Source organism: Pan troglodytes, chromosome 18 (genome assembly GCF_028858775.2).
Source record: "Pan troglodytes isolate AG18354 chromosome 18, NHGRI_mPanTro3-v2.0_pri, whole genome shotgun sequence".
Lineage (NCBI taxonomy): Eukaryota > Metazoa > Chordata > Mammalia > Primates > Hominidae > Pan > Pan troglodytes.
The window spans coordinates 50,866,250-50,882,686 of record NC_072416.2 but is presented as its reverse complement, the minus strand read 5'-3'; the positions used below and the strand labels follow the sequence as shown (position 1 = coordinate 50,882,686).

General features: G+C 37.7%; 1 long non-coding RNA gene across 1 annotated transcript; it reads right to left on the bottom strand.

The window, feature by feature from the left end:
• Positions 1 to 121: 121 nt before the first annotated feature.
• Positions 122 to 16,163, bottom strand: LOC107968735 (uncharacterized). The gene is made up of 3 exons (XR_001710132.2): positions 15,673 to 16,163; positions 2,022 to 2,156; positions 122 to 455 (listed from the first exon to the last, which is right to left on the bottom strand). It is a non-coding gene; the product is annotated as an uncharacterized LOC107968735 (long non-coding RNA).
• Positions 16,164 to 16,437: the final 274 nt, after the last annotated feature.

Below are 16,437 nucleotides of genomic sequence, written 5' to 3'. Positions count from 1 at the left end.
TTCAAATCTCAATAGGGGAGTCAACCCTTGGAAAGACTTCTGCTGGCCTCTCCATGTAGGTTCTATCCTATTATCTTATTTAATTTCTTTTCCAATGCCATCACTCTCCAAAATTACTCCATTTGCTTTTATCTGTTTATTAGTTTACTCTATTAAAATGCTATTGCCATGAAAGCAGGCACCTTCTTTGAGTTGTCCCTGCTGTGTTCCTAGAACCTGAAACACTGTCTAGCACGTAGCCAGAGTTTAGTAAATGTTTGCTGATGAACAGAAGGGCGGTTCTGGCTCAAGTTTTCTCATGGGGTGGCTGTCAGGCTGTTGGTCAGGGTTTAGGCTTGACTAGGGCTGGAGGATGCACTTCCAAGATGGCATGCTACATGGCTATTGGCAGCAGGCTTCAAGTCTCTCCAGAGTTTCTCATGATACTGAAGCTAACTTCACTCGGAACAGGTAACCTGAGAGAGAGCGTATGAGGGGAAAGCTGTGATGTTGTTTATGATCTTGTTATACATTGTCACATCTGCAATATTTTTTCTTTCTTTCTTTGTTTTTTTTTTTTCTGTTTTGGAGACAGGGTGTCACTCTGTTGCCCAGGCTGAGTGCAGTGGCACAATCAGGGCTCATTGCAACCTCGACTTCCCAGGCTCAAGCAATCCTCCTGCTTCAGCCTCCCAAGTAGTTGGGACTATAGGCACGTACTACCACACCCAGCTAATTATTTATTTTTTTTTGTAGAGATGGGGTCTTGCTATGTTGCCCAGGCTGCTCTCAATCTCCTAGTCACAAGCAATCCTCCCGCCTTAGCCTCCTAAAGAGCGGAGATTACAGGTGTGAGCCACCATGCCTGGCCTGTTTTTTGTTTGTTTTAAATATAAGTTGGGATTTGAAGGTAGAGGAATTAGGTCACATTTGCCACATTTTATTTGTTAGAAGAGAGTCACTAAGCCCAGCCCATACTCACGGGGAGGGCAATTAGATACCACCTCTTCGTGTGTTGAAGAATTGGCGGACCTGAATGTGAACCACCACATTCAGGTTGTCAGGAGCTAAGCCTACTAGTGCTCTTTTGGTCAGCCATAATACTTCTCCACTGGGCTTCTAACCTTTTAAAGTACAGCATTGATGACAAGGTGGCAAGAGATAAAAAAATGGATGACTAAACACAACGAGCCCAACGAGCTCAAAGAGACTTTTCGAGCCAAAAGAGACTCAGCCTAGTGGTGTGGGATCCGTAGCATCCTCTGTCTCCGAAGTAGGTGCTGGGAAACAAACGTGCAGGCCTGATTTCTTTTTTCTTTCTCTTCGTACTGACTTAACTTTTTCAACATTGATATTTGGTGGTGAGTGGCACAGATATAGCTTGGCCCTCAAGCTACAATCAATGAGGCCCCTGTGATAACAACACAGAGGATCCAAAGCCAAGGGAAACACATCTCAGAGAATCCTCGCTAATTGAAGTAATTAAATCAGCAGGAAGCCATCTGAACAATTATCACACTACAAGGAAAAACTCATTTGAAGGCCTTAGAATAAACATTCTAATAAATAGCTATTAGTTTATATTTGTAAATACCAACGGCCTATCAGGAAATTTGCTAATAGATTTTTAATTAAGGGGAACCGCACATTTATAGTAGCGCCACACTGCCTTCTGTTCAATATCCTTCCCTGGCTTGCATGTGGAGCCTTGGGCTCACTTTGAAAAATTGCCTTGATCTCTCTTGGCCAAAGTGGCTGATAATTGTTTTTTTCTGTTTGGATCTTAGACTAGGTTATTCCATCAGGAATTAGTCTCAGTGCTGTGTCTATGTCCCCACTGGTGGAAGAACCAAAGACTTGTTACCTTGAGAAAAACAAGAGGGCCCTTATAGAAATCTATTTGATAGGCTGGGTGCAGTGGCTCATACCTGTAATCCAGGACTTTGGGAGGCCGAGGCAGGAGGATTACTTGAGGCCAGGAGTTTGAGACCAGCCTGGGCAACATAGTGAGACCCTATCTCTACTAAAAATTAAAAACTTACTCAGGTGTGGTAGCACGTGCCTGTAGTCCCAGCTACTTGAGAGGCTGAGGTGAGAGGATTGAATGAGCCCAGGAGTTTGATACAGCAGTGAGCTGGGATCATGTCACTGTACTCTAGCCTGGTCAGTAGAGACCCCTGAAAACCAAAACACAAAACAAACAAGAAATGTATTTGATCTGTACATGAGAACATTTCCTTCTTGAAAGCTGATGATAATTTTTCAAGGCAGTCTTAATAGTTTACTTTTTTTTTTGAGACAGGATCTCGCTCTGTTACTCAGCCTGGAGTGCAGCGGCACAATCTCAGCTCACTGCAACCTCCGCCTCCTGAGTTCGAGTGATTTTCCTGTCTCAGCCTCCCTAGTAGTTGGGACTACAGGCATGTGCCACCACATATAGGCATGTGCCACCACATACAGGCATGTGCCACCACGCCTGGCTAAGTTTTTGTATTTTTAGTAGAGATGGGGTTTCATCATGTTGGCCTGGCTGGTCTTGAACTCCTGGACTCAAGCGATCTGCCTGCCTTGGCCTCCCAAAGTGCTAGGATTACAGACACGAGCCACTGTGCCTGGCCTAATAGTTTGATTTTTAGAAGGGATTATTTGTCCTTTTTGAAGTTCCTCTCAATACAATATCCCATTAATTCTCACCAAAACCTTGTGAGGTATATAACCCACTTACGATTATTCCTACTTCTTGGACGAAGTCCTCAAGGCAGATGTGATTTAATGTCACCCAGGAAGTCAATGGCAGAGTTAGGACTAGAACCCAGGCCTTCTAGAATAACTGCTTGTCTCACTTTAGCTTAATGTTTCCTGATCCACCTTTAATACAGAGGGGCCTCACTATTTGGGCTCACCTTCAAGAATCTTGATTTTTGTCAAGAAAAAAAAAGCCATTTGGACATACACAATTTTACATACAAATTCAGGGGATTTGATCACCGCTTGAAAGTCAATGGTAGAACCTGGAATATCTATTAAGATAAGAACCGGCTGGGCGCGGTGGCTCACGCCTGCAGGAGGCAGGCGGATCACGAGGTCAGGATATGGAGACCATCCTGGCTAACACAGTGAAACCCCGTCTCTACTAAAAATACAAAAAATTGGCTGGGCGCGGTGGCTCACGCCTGTAATCCCAGCACTTTGGGAGGCCGAGGTGGGCGGATCATGAGGTCAGGAGATCGAGACCATCCTGGCTAACACGGTGAAATCCCGTCTCTACTAAAAATACAAGGATAAAATTAGCCGGGCGTGGTGGCGGGAGCCTGTAGTCCCAGCTACTTGGGAGGCTGAGGCAGGAGAATGGCGTGAACCCGGGAGGCGGAGGTTGCAGTGAGCTGAGATTGTGCCACTGCACTCCAGCCTGGGTGACAGAGTGAGACTCCCTCTCAAAGAAAAAAAAAATACAAAAAATTAGCCGGGCATCGTGGCAGGCGCTTGTAGTCCCAGCTATTTAGGAGGCTGAGGCAGGTGAATGGCGTAAACTCGGGAGGCGGAGCTTGCAGTGAGCCGAGACCGCGCCCGTGCGCTCCAGCCTGGGCGACAGAGCAAGACTCCGTCTCAAAAAAAAAAAAAAAAAAAAAAAAAAGAAAAGAAAAGAAAAGAAAAGAAAAGAACCCCTGCCATGTACCCAGCAGTAACGTGTTATCCACCTAGCAGAGGTTCAGACTTCATATTAGAACTGAAGCTCTAACATTATTTGGTCAAAGTAGGGGTTCACTACCCATCAGCTTCCTTCAAGGGAACTGCTCTTTGTCAATGATTTAGGGAGGAGGGCACCAAGTTGAAAATATCAATGAAGAAGGAATTTATTCTCCTTGTTGCATTATCAGAAGATACTTATGTTAGCATTCCCTTAATATGTATTCTATTAGAGGTCTTAGAATCAGATAACCTCATATATTCTCTCACCCTTTCTCCAGTTCAACTTCCAAAGTGGGGGTTTTCCTTGGATTTGGCATTAACTGACTCTATTTTACGGGCACACCCATGTTTTTCTCCCTTCTTTGAAATATCAGTGGCAGAGTAATATAATAAAGTTCTTACTTGACACACTGAGTAGTCTGTAATATGCTAACATTTCTGTATCCTGTTAGTATTGCATTAAGCTAACATGACACTAATTCAAGATGACAGGAAAAATGACTAATACAATAAGACCTTCATCTAATTCCCCAGGGCTGCCACACGTGTCTGATTTAATTCACCTGAAACCTCCCATGGATGGGCAGGGTTAAGGTGCAGTGGGGCCATTGAAAATGGAAGTTCCTGAAAAACAAAAACAACTGGATATTTCCTGCCTGCCTTTCCTGCTGTCATTTCCACCCCACATCCGAATTCCTGGGAACCGGAGAAGGAGGAGTGGTCAAATAGGAGCAGTGGTTGTTTGGATGCATTAAGTTTTGGAATGATAGAGCTGGGCCCACCTCTAAACTGTTAATTGTTGATTCGGGGCAAGTTACATAACTCATCTGACTTCTATTTCCATAAAAAAAACTACATAACTTTGTGGGGCAGTTAAACGGATTAAATAAGGTAATGCATATGTAGTAAGTGTTCAAGAAATGATGGTGATGATGATGATGGCAACAATGATATTTTGCTGGACTTAGAAAGAAAGGAAATTACTTACAATACCCTTGGATCTGGAGACTTACTTAAAAATATATATTTTTTGTGGTAAAAAAATGCACGACATAAAATTTAACATATTAACCATTTCTAAATGTGCAGTTCAGTAGTGTTAACTATATTCATATTGCTGTGCAACAGAGCTCCATATTGCTGTGCAACAGATCTCCAGAATGTTTTCATCTTGCAAAACTGAAACTCTATTTATTAAACTATCATTAAACAACAACTTCCTACCCCCAGCCCCTGACAACCACCATTCTACTTTCTGTTTCAGTGAATTTGACTACTCTAGGTACCTCATATGAGTGGAATTATATAGCATTTGTCTTTTGGTGATGGGCTTATTTCATTTATCATAACGACTTCAAGTTTCCTTCATGTTGTAGCATGTGTCAGCATTTCCTTCCTTTTTAAAGCTGAATAATATTCCATTTTATGGCTATACCACACTTTGTTTATTCATTCATCTGTTCATGGACATTCGGGTTGCTTCTACCTTTTGCTTATTGTGAATAATACTGCTATGAGTATCTATGTGCAGATATTTTTGAGACTCTGCTTCCACTTCTTTTGGATATATCTTCAGAAGTGGAATTATGGGACCACAATTTTTTGAGGATCTACTATGCTGTTTTCCACAGCAGCTGCACCATTGTAGGTTTCTACTAACAAGATTCTATTTTTTTCCGTATTTTTGCCAAGAGTTGTGATTTTCTGTGGGTTTTTAAAAAATAGTAGCTATCCTAATGGGTGCGAGGTGATATCTCACTGTGGTTTTGATTTGCATTTCCCTAAAGATTAGTGATGTTGAACATCTTTTCATAAGCTTATTGGTCATTTGGATATCATCTTTGGAATAATGTCTATCAAATCCTTTGCCTATTTTTATTTTATTTTATTTAAAACATTTTTGTGGGTATATTGTACGTGTCTATATTTATGGGGTACATGAGATGTTTTGATACAGGCATGCAATGCATAATAATCCCATCACGTAAAATGGAGTATCTATCTCTCAAGTATTTATCCTTTGTGTTACAAACAATGCAACTACACTTTTTTAGATATTTAATAATTTACAATTAAATTATTATTGACTATAGTCACCCCATTGTGCTATCAAATACTAGGTTATACTCATTCTTTCTAACTATTTTTGTGGTACCCATTAACTGTCCCCACTTTCTTCTGACCCTCCCACTACCCTTCCCAGCCTCTGGTAGCCATCCTTTTGCTCTGTATCTCCATGAGTTCAATTGTTTTGATTTTTAGGTCCCATAAATAACATTGCCTAATTTTAAATTGGCTTATTTCTTTTTGATTGTCATTGAGTTGTAGCAGTTCTTTGTGTATTCTGGATACTAATCCCTTATCAGATATATGATTTGCAGATATTTTTCTTCATTCCATAGTTTGCCCTTTCATTCTTTTGATTATATCCTTTGATGCACAGAAATTTCATATTTTTTTGTAGTACAATTTATCTATTTTTCCTTTTTTTTTTTTTTTTGCCTGTGTGCTTTTGGTATCATATCCAGGAAATACTTGCTAAATCCAATGTCATAAAGCTTTTCTTCCATGTTTTCTTCTAAGAGTTTTAGAGTTTTAGTTCTTATGTTTGGGTCTTTGATCCATTTTGACTTCATTTTGACATATGATGTAAAATTTAGATCTAACTTCATTGTTTTATATGTAGATATCCAGTGTTCCCAACATCATTTGTTGAAGAGACTGTCCTTTTCCTGTTGAATGACCTCTGTTGAAAAACATTTGACCATTTATACAAGAGTTTAATTATCAGCCCTGTATTTTATTCCCTTTGTCTATATGTCTGTTTTTATGCCAGTACCATGCTATTTTGATTACTGTAGTTTTGTAATAAATTTTGAAATTAGGAAGTGTGAGATCTCTAATTTTGTTCTTCTTTTTCAAAATTGTGTTGATGCTTCAGAGTCCCTTGAGATCCTATATAATTTTAGAATGGACTTTTCTGTATCTGCAAAGAATATCATTAAGATTTTTGACAGGAATTGCATTAACTCTGTAGATTGTTTTGGGTAGTACTGACAACATAACAATAGTCTTCCAACCCATGAAGATGAATGTCTTTCAATTTATTTGGTCTTTAATTTTTCAGCAGGTTTTGTAGTTTTCACTGCATAAGTTTTTTGCCTCCTCGGTCTAGTTTATTCACGGGTACTTTATTCTTTTGATGGCATAGTAAATGGAACTGTTTTCTTAATTTGCTTTGCAGATCACTCAAATAGACTTTCTTTTGTTATTTATTTGTTTAAACAGTGTTTAGTTTTTTAAAATTATGTGGGCATGCAGTAAAAAATTCACACAATATGATAGCATATAGAATGAACATAAGATTCCCTCCGTACCTGATCTTCAGCCTTCTACCCTTCCCAGAATCCATCATCTGTGCTAGTTTCTTGTGATACCTTTCAAAAATATATGAACAGATGGGGATAGGGAATATACACTGTTCTGCACCTTGCTTTGTTTTTTCTTTCAAATTCAACATATCATGGAGATAGTTCTATGTAGGCATACTGGGAAATATATCATTCTTTGTAAAGGCTACTTACACTGTAGTTCTATATTTTACCTTAAAAAAATTCCATAGTAAGACATTTGGATTGTTTCCAGTTTTTGCTATAAGGAAGAATTCTTAAGTAGACATCTTTATGTATGTATCTTTGAGCATATGTGTGAATATATCTCTAGGATGAATTCTTGGATATGTTTCTAGAGTGCAATTGCTGGGTCAAGGTTATGTGCATGTAAACTTTTGGAAAATTGTATGGCGTTTGTATCAGTTTAAACACTTATTGATAGTATTTGAGGATGAAGGTTCCCTCCATATCCCTGGCAGCATTTCTGTTTTTGTCAATCTGACAAGTGAAAATAATGGTGTTTTTTAATGGTTTAATTTACGTTTCTATAATTATATGTCGTGTTCTGCATATTCCTAAAAGTTTTATATATATTTACCCTGTGAACCACATTGTGTATTTCATATTTCATGTACATGTGTTAATTGGATTATTGAACTTTTCTCATTAAGTTGTAAGTATTTCTTAGGCAACATTAGCCATTTGGCATATGTGTCACAAATCCTTTTTCCAGTTTTTAAACTTTGTTTATGGTGATAATTTTATTGTGCAGACATTTTATATTTTTATGAAATCAAATTAGAAAAAAAATTTTGTGGGTTTTGGGCTTTCTATCATGCTTAGAGTGGTCTTTTCTATTCCAAAATTAAAGAAATGAATTACCTGATTTTTTTTACTAGTGTTTTAACTTTATTTTTGATGTTTAAATGTTTGATTGGTTTAATGTTTCATCTATTCAACATTTATTTTAGGGTAAGAATTGAATTAGGCATCTGGATTTTTTTCCTCACATGACAAGGTGGTTGTCATACTACCTTTTACTGAAAAGAATCCATCTTTTTTCCAATGTTTGAACTGCTGCCTTTGTCACATAATACATTTTCATATGTCTTTAGATTCATTTCTAGGCTCGCTATTCTTTTCTGTTTTATGCACCTGGACCAAATTATTTTAATTACTGTAGCTTTATAGTTCTCTAGAACGAGCTTTACTCATTCAAGAAATATTCTATTGATACATTATTGAGATTATATACAATTTATAGGTTGACTTAGAGTGAAGTGACATCTTTACAACGCACAATTCTCCTTCCAAGAACAGGGTTGTATTTCCATTCATTTGAGTTTTCTTTCATGTTCCTCTTTAGTGCCTTAAAGTTTTCTTTTTATGGATTCTGCACCTTTTAAAGTTTATTCCTATTGATAGTTTATCTTTTTAAACTCCTGCTTACAAATGAGATTTTCCTTTCATTATGTGATCTAATTGAATCATTTGTATATAGAAAGATATTGTTATCTGTATATAAAATTTAAATATACACTTAACTACATTTTCTTTATTTTTCTAATAGCTTTTTCATTGATCCTCTTGTGTTTCATAGTTATATAATCACATAATATACAAATAATGATTTTTTCTTCCCCTTAACAGTGATAGCTATCACATTTTTGTATCTTGCTAAAGCATTTAGAACTATGTTAAATAGTAGTAGTGGCAGTGATCATCTTATTTTATACCAGACTTTAATGATTCACTTTTATACATGATAATGACTTTTCTTTGTACAGAGTTTTTTTTTTTTTTTTTTTTTTTTTGAGACAAGGTCTTGCTCTGCTGGCCAGGCTGGAGTGCAGTGGTGCAATCTTGGGTCACTGCAACTTTTGCTTCCTGGGTTCAAGAGATTCTCCCACCTCAGCCTCCCAAGTAGCTGGGATTACAGGTGCCCACCACCATGCCTAGCTAATTTTTGTATTTTTGAATATTGTGTTTTATTCAATACCTTTACCAGCAATGTTTAGGGAGAAAAATGTATAGATGATCATGTTGTTTTTCTAAGTTGATATGTGACTGTAGTGAGTCCTAATGTTGAACTATCTTTGCATTTTAAATCTTAGTATATTACTCTTTTAGTGTGCTGCCAGATTCTAAGTGCTGATATTTTATTCAAGATTTTTGCATTACTATTCATAAGTGAGATTTGCTCTGTTTTTTTTTTTTCCTATGCTATCTTTTTCAGATTTTGGTGTCAAAGTTTTTCTGGTTTTGTAAAAAGAAGCTGAAAATATTCTTCTAGACTCTGAATAGTTTAAATAGTAGTAGTTATCTGTCCTGGGAAGGTTTGGTAATTTTCCTTTGTGAAATCATCTGAGTCTTCTACAGTTTGGGTGTCTGGCTTTTTGATTACTTTCTGAATTACTTCTAAAATTAGTGTGTGTAGAATCTTGCCTTTTCCTGGGTCAGCCTGGTGATGCTTTTCTAGGAAATTACCTATTTCATCCCAGTCTTTACATCAAATTAATTAAAATGATTGTGATTCTTTGAATTATCTCTTTATTTCCTCATCATCACTTGGTATTTTGTATTTATTTTTAAATATATTTTCTTCTTTTCTTTATTAGATTTGCTAATGGTATATCTATTCTATTGTTTTCTTCTAAGAACTAGCTCTTGAATTCGTTTGCTTGTCATTTTTTTAACATACATTTTAAAAACATAACTTTTTTATGTTTTAAAATGACTAATTTTTGCTTGTATATCTACTTACTCCTTAGCTTTGATTTCCTTATTTTGTTTATTATTGTGTATTTAAAAAAATGTTTGGAAGTTTATATAACTTACTATTATTCTTTCTAGTTTAATAGTGTATACATTTTAAAGAGAATGAAATACCTAGGAATACAACTTACAGGAGATGTGAAGGACCTCTTCAAGGAGAACTACAAACCACTACTCAAGGAAATAAGAGAGGACACAAATAAATGGAAAAACATATCATGCTGATGGATAGGAAGAATCAATATCATGAAAATGGCCATTCTGCCCAAAGTAATTTATAGATTCAATGCTATCCCCATCAACCTACCATTGACTTTCTTCACAGAATCAGAAAAAACTACTTTAAATTTCATATGGAACCACAAAAGAGCCCACATAGCCAAGACAATCCTAAGCAAAAAGAACAAAGCTGGTGGCACCATACTATCTGACTTCAAATTATATTACAAGGCTACAGTAACCAAAAGAGCATGGTACTGGTACCAAAATAGATATATAGATCAATGGAACAGAACAGAGGCTTCAGAAATAATGCCACACATCTACAACCATCTGATCTTTGACAAACCTGACAAAAACAAGCAAAGGGCAAAGGATTCCCTATTTAATAAATGGTACTGGGAAAACTGGCTAGCCATATGTAGAAAGCTGAAACTGGATCCCTTCCTTACACCTTATACAAAAATTAACTCAAGATGGATTAAAGACTTAAACATAAGACCTAAAACCATAAAAACCCTAGAAAAAAACCTAGGCAATGCCTTTCAGGACATAGGCATCGACAAAGACTTCATGACTAAAACACCAAAAGCAATGGCAACAAAAGTGAAAATTGACAAATGGGATCTAATTAAACTAAAGAGCTTCTGCACAGCAAAACAAACTACCATCAGAGTGAACAGGCAACCTATAGGATGGGAGAAAATTTTTGCAATCTATCTATCTGACACAGGGCTAATATCCAGAATCTACAAAGAACTTAAGCAAATTTACAAGAAAAAAACAAATGACCCCATCAAAAAGTGGGCAAAGGATATGAACAGACACTTCTCAAAAGAAGACATTAATGCAGCCAACAAACATATGAAAAAAAGCTCATCATCACTGGTCATTAGAGAAATGCAAATCAAAACTACAATGAGATACCATCGCATGCCAATTAGAATGGTGATCATTAAAAAGTCAGGAAACAACAGATGCTGGAGACGACGTGGAGAAATAGGAATGCTTTTACACTGTTGATGGGAGTGTAAATTAGTTCAACCATTGTGGAAGACAGTGTGGCAATTCCTCAAGGATCTAGAACTAGAAATACCATTTGACCCAGCAATCCCATTACTGGGTATATACCCAAAGGATTATAAATCATTCTACTATAAAGACACATGCACACATATGTTTATTGCAGCACTGTTCACAATAGTAAAGACTTGGAACTAACCCAAATGCCCATCAATGATAGAGTGGATAAAGAAAATGTGGCACATGTATACCATGGAATACTATGCAGCCACAAAAAAGGATGAGTTCATGTCCTTTGTAGGGACACGGATGAAGCTGGAAACCATCATCCTCAGCAAACTAACACAAGAACAGAAAACCAAACACTGCATGTTCTCACTCATAAGTGGAAGTTGAACAATGAGAACACATGGACACAGGGAAGGGAACATCTCATACTGGGACCTGTCGGGAGCTTGGAAAATAGGGGAGGGATAGCATTAGGAGAAATACCTAATGTAGATGATGGGTTGATGGGTGCAGCAAACCACCATGGCACGTGTATACCTATGTAACAAACCTGCACATTCTGCACATGTGTAATTAATTCTACCCAGAACTTAAAGTATAATAATAAAAATAATATATGCATTTAAGCTCTGATTTTCCCCAGAACATTGTTTTTACTTTATTCTATAAGTTCTTATGCACATTTTTTCACTGTTGTAGATAATGCTAAATTTTGATGTGGATTTCTTCTTCTTCTTCTTCTTTTTTTGAGATGGAGGCTCACTCTGTCACCCAGGCTGGAGCGCAGTGGCATGATCTCGGCTCATTGCAACCTCTGCTGCCCGAGTTCAAGTGATTCTCCTGCCTCAGCCTCCTGAGTAGCTGGGATTACAGGCTCCTGACACCGCACCCCAGTAATTTTTTTGGTAATTTTGCTAGCAACGGAGTTTCACCATCTTGGCCAGGCTGGTCTGGAACTCCTGACCTTGTGATCCACCCGCCTCAGGCTTCCAAAGTGCTGAGATTATAGGCATGAGTCACCATGCCCGGCCAGATTTCTTCTTTTATCCAAAAACTACTTAAGGTGCACTATTTCAGGCACAGTGAATTTCTTTTTTAATGCATTCTTATTAGTCTTGGCTTTGTTGCTTTGCAATTAGAGAATGCTATCTGAAGTGTTTCTAAGGTTGAACATTTGTTGTTTCACTTGTGACCTCACTTACACTCTGTCATTTTTTGTTTGTTTCACCTGGAATGTCTTGCCCATTCTTTTACTTCAATCTTTTTTAGGAAATTTGCTTTAGATAATATCTTATGTGTAACATATAGTTGGACTGTACATTGTGATCCAATCTTTGAATCTTTTCCTTCTTTAAAAAAGTATCTTAATATGGGGATTCCCCAGGTCCTGACACAGGGATTCTGGAGCAAACAATTTATTTGGGAGATGACTCAAGAGGTACCAGAAGGGAAGTAAGACAAGGATGGGAAGACAGATAAAACAGGCAAGAATGATCAGCTTGCTACTTAATCCCACTAGGGACCACTGGAAGACTGCACCATACCTACCTGTACATTGTCTAATCAAGGGATATGACCTGGGATATTACCCATCCACTCCCATTCTTCATTGACTTAGAGTTGGTCCCTGAGGCATTAACTGCCTGGCAGTTCTGTCCTGCCCCTTGTGTGGATTGAGTATGCTCCTGAAGCCAGAGAAAGCCCTTGGGCACTGTCCAGATGCTTGTAGTCAGAAGCCATTGGCCCATATGGAAATGGCGAGTGCTCGTGGATTGTGGGAAGGGTGCTGACAGCATCCACTATGAGAGGTGAACTTATCTTTGCAGGATGAGGAGGTCTTTGGAATGTGGGAAGGAATATTGTTACTCAGAGACATCTACTCATGGACTTGCTTTTTATTTTTTAATTTTTTTTCTTACTGGATTAGAAGCTGGCCTTGCTGACCTTGAGTTTGTCTCAAGTGCTGGAGAGCCTGGGATGTCTATAAATATTTTCTATTAAGGGCACTCATTTTTTATGCACATTTTTCTTGTAAGGCCCATATGGAACAGTGAAAATTTTGAGGTTTTCAGTTCAGGTAGGGCCTTAGCCTTATAGACAGCATCACTAGACATTGCATGCCCCACTAGGGTCTCTGGGGGCCAAGGGAAGCCTGTCATAGTCTATATGGCCATTCCACATCTGTTAATCTAAATATACAGATTTTTAGTAAAGAAATCAAGGACTAAATTTTACAATGGATGTGTGTAATTTCAATTTAAAGCTTACTTGAAACATTGCTATCCTAGTTACACTACTGAGAAAATAGCTGTGTCTTAGATCGGCCTATTTTATGCTGTGCTTTCTGTTTTTAAGGTTGTCACTGCTACTGCCTTTTTTTCTCTCCCTCTTCTTTCCTTCCCTCCTCCTCCTTCTCCCCTTTCTTGTTCTATAGTTTGGTTTATGGTATTTTCTTTGGTTTATTTTATGTGTTACAGGAAAAAATTTAGACAAATTAAATGTAGCAGAATTAATTTTAGTAAAAAGTAATTCTTGAATTGGATTTCATTCAGAACCAGAAGTTCAGAGAAGTCCACCCAGCAAGGTGGACAGCAGTATTTATACGGAAAAAGGGAGAACAGAAACAGCTCAGTTGGTTACAGTTGGGCATTTGCCTTATTTGGGCGTGGTGTAATCTGTTGACAGCCTGTGATTGGCTGAAGCTTGGCTGCTGTGATTGGCTGAGACTCAGCTTTTGTTACAAGAATGTAAGCTTAAGTTAGGTTGTTCACTATATATAAAGACAGCTGTAGCCTAAATTTAATTCAATTTGTACATTTTCCCCTTATGTCCAGCCTCCCAATTTTGAGGGATTGACCACAATTTTGTACACTGACACCACTCTTTGTAATCATTATAATAAATTTGTTTGGTTTCAGCATGGAATTCACAATTCATGATGTCACCAGTGGGATGATTCTTTATGTTATTTTCATGTTTTCATTATTCTAACCGGAGTGACACCATTTGATGTGTAACAATTGGCTGCATACAAACATTTAAGAGTCTTGAGAGGATATGGCATGCCAGGGAGACTATTATGATGGCTATCATGAAGATAATATTAAGAGACCGAAGTATATTCCATAACAGGAGCCCCTATGAATCAAACCAATCAAAATCAAATATATCAAAAATGACACAGAAGAGGAATGTACTTGTTTTACCAAGAAGCTTATTTATAGATTTCTTGCAACTGAGTTTCTACCATATTAGACATGTTTATCCAAGTGCAGTGGAAGTGTAGCTATCATCTGCACTTCACCTTGTTCAGCCAGCAGATAGTTAAAAGAAATCATGTTATCTAAAACAACTTTAGCAACAGAATTTAAAGAAATTTGCTGGGCTATCATATCATTTTGCAGTAGAGTCAGCTATAGTAGCTACTGTTTAAGATAGGTTTCTAATCATAACTTTATTTATATTTATACCAAACCAGGGAAAGAGCATTTTACCAAAAGATACCCATTTAGAGGAACTTACACCTGCTGGCAAATTTCTCTTTATTCTATAGTGCAAATTTAAAGGTGCGGACCAATGTTTACTCTTCAGTTGATTATGGAATGACAGTGATACTGTTAGAATTCCTAATCCACATTGGCCCCTTATGTTCCACTTATTGAGATATGAAGTTACCCACTTACATGGTTGGTTGTTAAATCTCGCACAGATAAAAGTACATCCTAGAGGGGCACAACAGACAGTCCCCTGTGGGATACTTGTGCATTAGGTGGTCACCAAGTGGGAAGCACTAGTAATATTTGTCTAAGGTTCCATTACTGAATCATTACATGGCTGCAGGCAACTGACAATTAAGGGTTTAGAATTCTAAGTTTGTCTATAAACTGTCAAATTATCCTTTTTTTTTTGTTTTCTCATTCAATTTTTGGCATAATTTTACTGCAAAATCCTGTCAGTTTTATCTACTCACAGATTTAAACAAGGAATTTGAATACATGAATCTAAAAACCTAACCCCACAGAAAGGACCAGATGTGCAATTTGAACAAATAGTCAAACTTGGGATACTAGTGAAATTTGTTACAGGGTGAATCAGAGAATTTCTAAGATCATGTAGGGATATAAGTTTAACATGACATATCCAACATTCAGTTAAATTCCCTGCAGAAGTTATTGATTGTGAAATCTTAATTATTGGATTATCTTGCCATGAATAAACCTAAAAGAAACGCAGGGAAAATAGGAAAGGGGACAAAGGTTTCATGATGACAGAGGAGAGACGTCCTGATCCATGACCTAGGGAAAGCTTTCTATGTCCAGGATGCTATCTGCTTCTGAGGAAAAATATTTCCTGGTCAGCTTTGCCTTGAAAATATTAAAGGATGTACAGTCCCAAGAGTCTGGAGTAGCCCTTGCTCTGGTTTGAATGTATCCTTCAAATTTTATATTTGGAAACAGAATCCCCAAATTCATATGTTGATGGTATTTGGAGTGAGACCTTCAGGAGGTAGTTAGAATTAGATGAGGTTATCAGGGTGGGGCCCCCATTATGGGACTTGTGGTTTTATAAGAAGAGGAAGACAGACCTGAGTTGACATAATCTTTCCCTCTCAGGGTGTGATGTCCTCTACCATGTTTTGATGCAGCAAGAAGGCCTTCACAAGATGCCAGCACCATGCCCTTGGACTTCACAGCTTCTCCAGAGCTGTAATAAATACATTTCTTTTCTCTATAAATTACCAAGTCTCAGGTATTCAGTTCTTCAACAGAGAACAAACTAAGACAACCCTCTTGAGTTGAAAGATGTTGATCCAAGACATGAGGTCCTGAAGTTTTTGATTTTTTTCAAGAGACAGGGTCTTTCTGTGTTGCCCAGGCCAGCTTCAGACTCCTGGGCTCAGCGCTCCCACCTCCAGTAGCTGGGATTACAGGCATATGCCACCATTTCTGACCAACTCTGAAGTTTTGCTGTACGGGAGGACTTGGTATGGTACCTTCCAATGGAGTTCAAGGGCAGTCTTCCATTAGCATCTTTTCTAAAAGACCTGATCTCTGGGTTCTAGATTGTAAAAAGTCTGGTTGTTATCACTTGGTGGGTCATAAAGGGCTTTATTACCTGGTGAAAACATACTTTGGCATAATGCGTTAAGGCCTTGCAATATTGAGTCATGTCAGAGTTTATAAAAGCATGTCAGAATTTGTACATGAGGTTTTATTATTAGGGGCATTGGGCTTCTAGTAACTATTTTATAAAGGGTCAATCTGTGTTTTCCACTGGGGGTAGATCTAATTATCAAAAAGGTCAACAATAATACTTTTTGGCCAAGGCAATCCAGTCAATTTAATTAGCT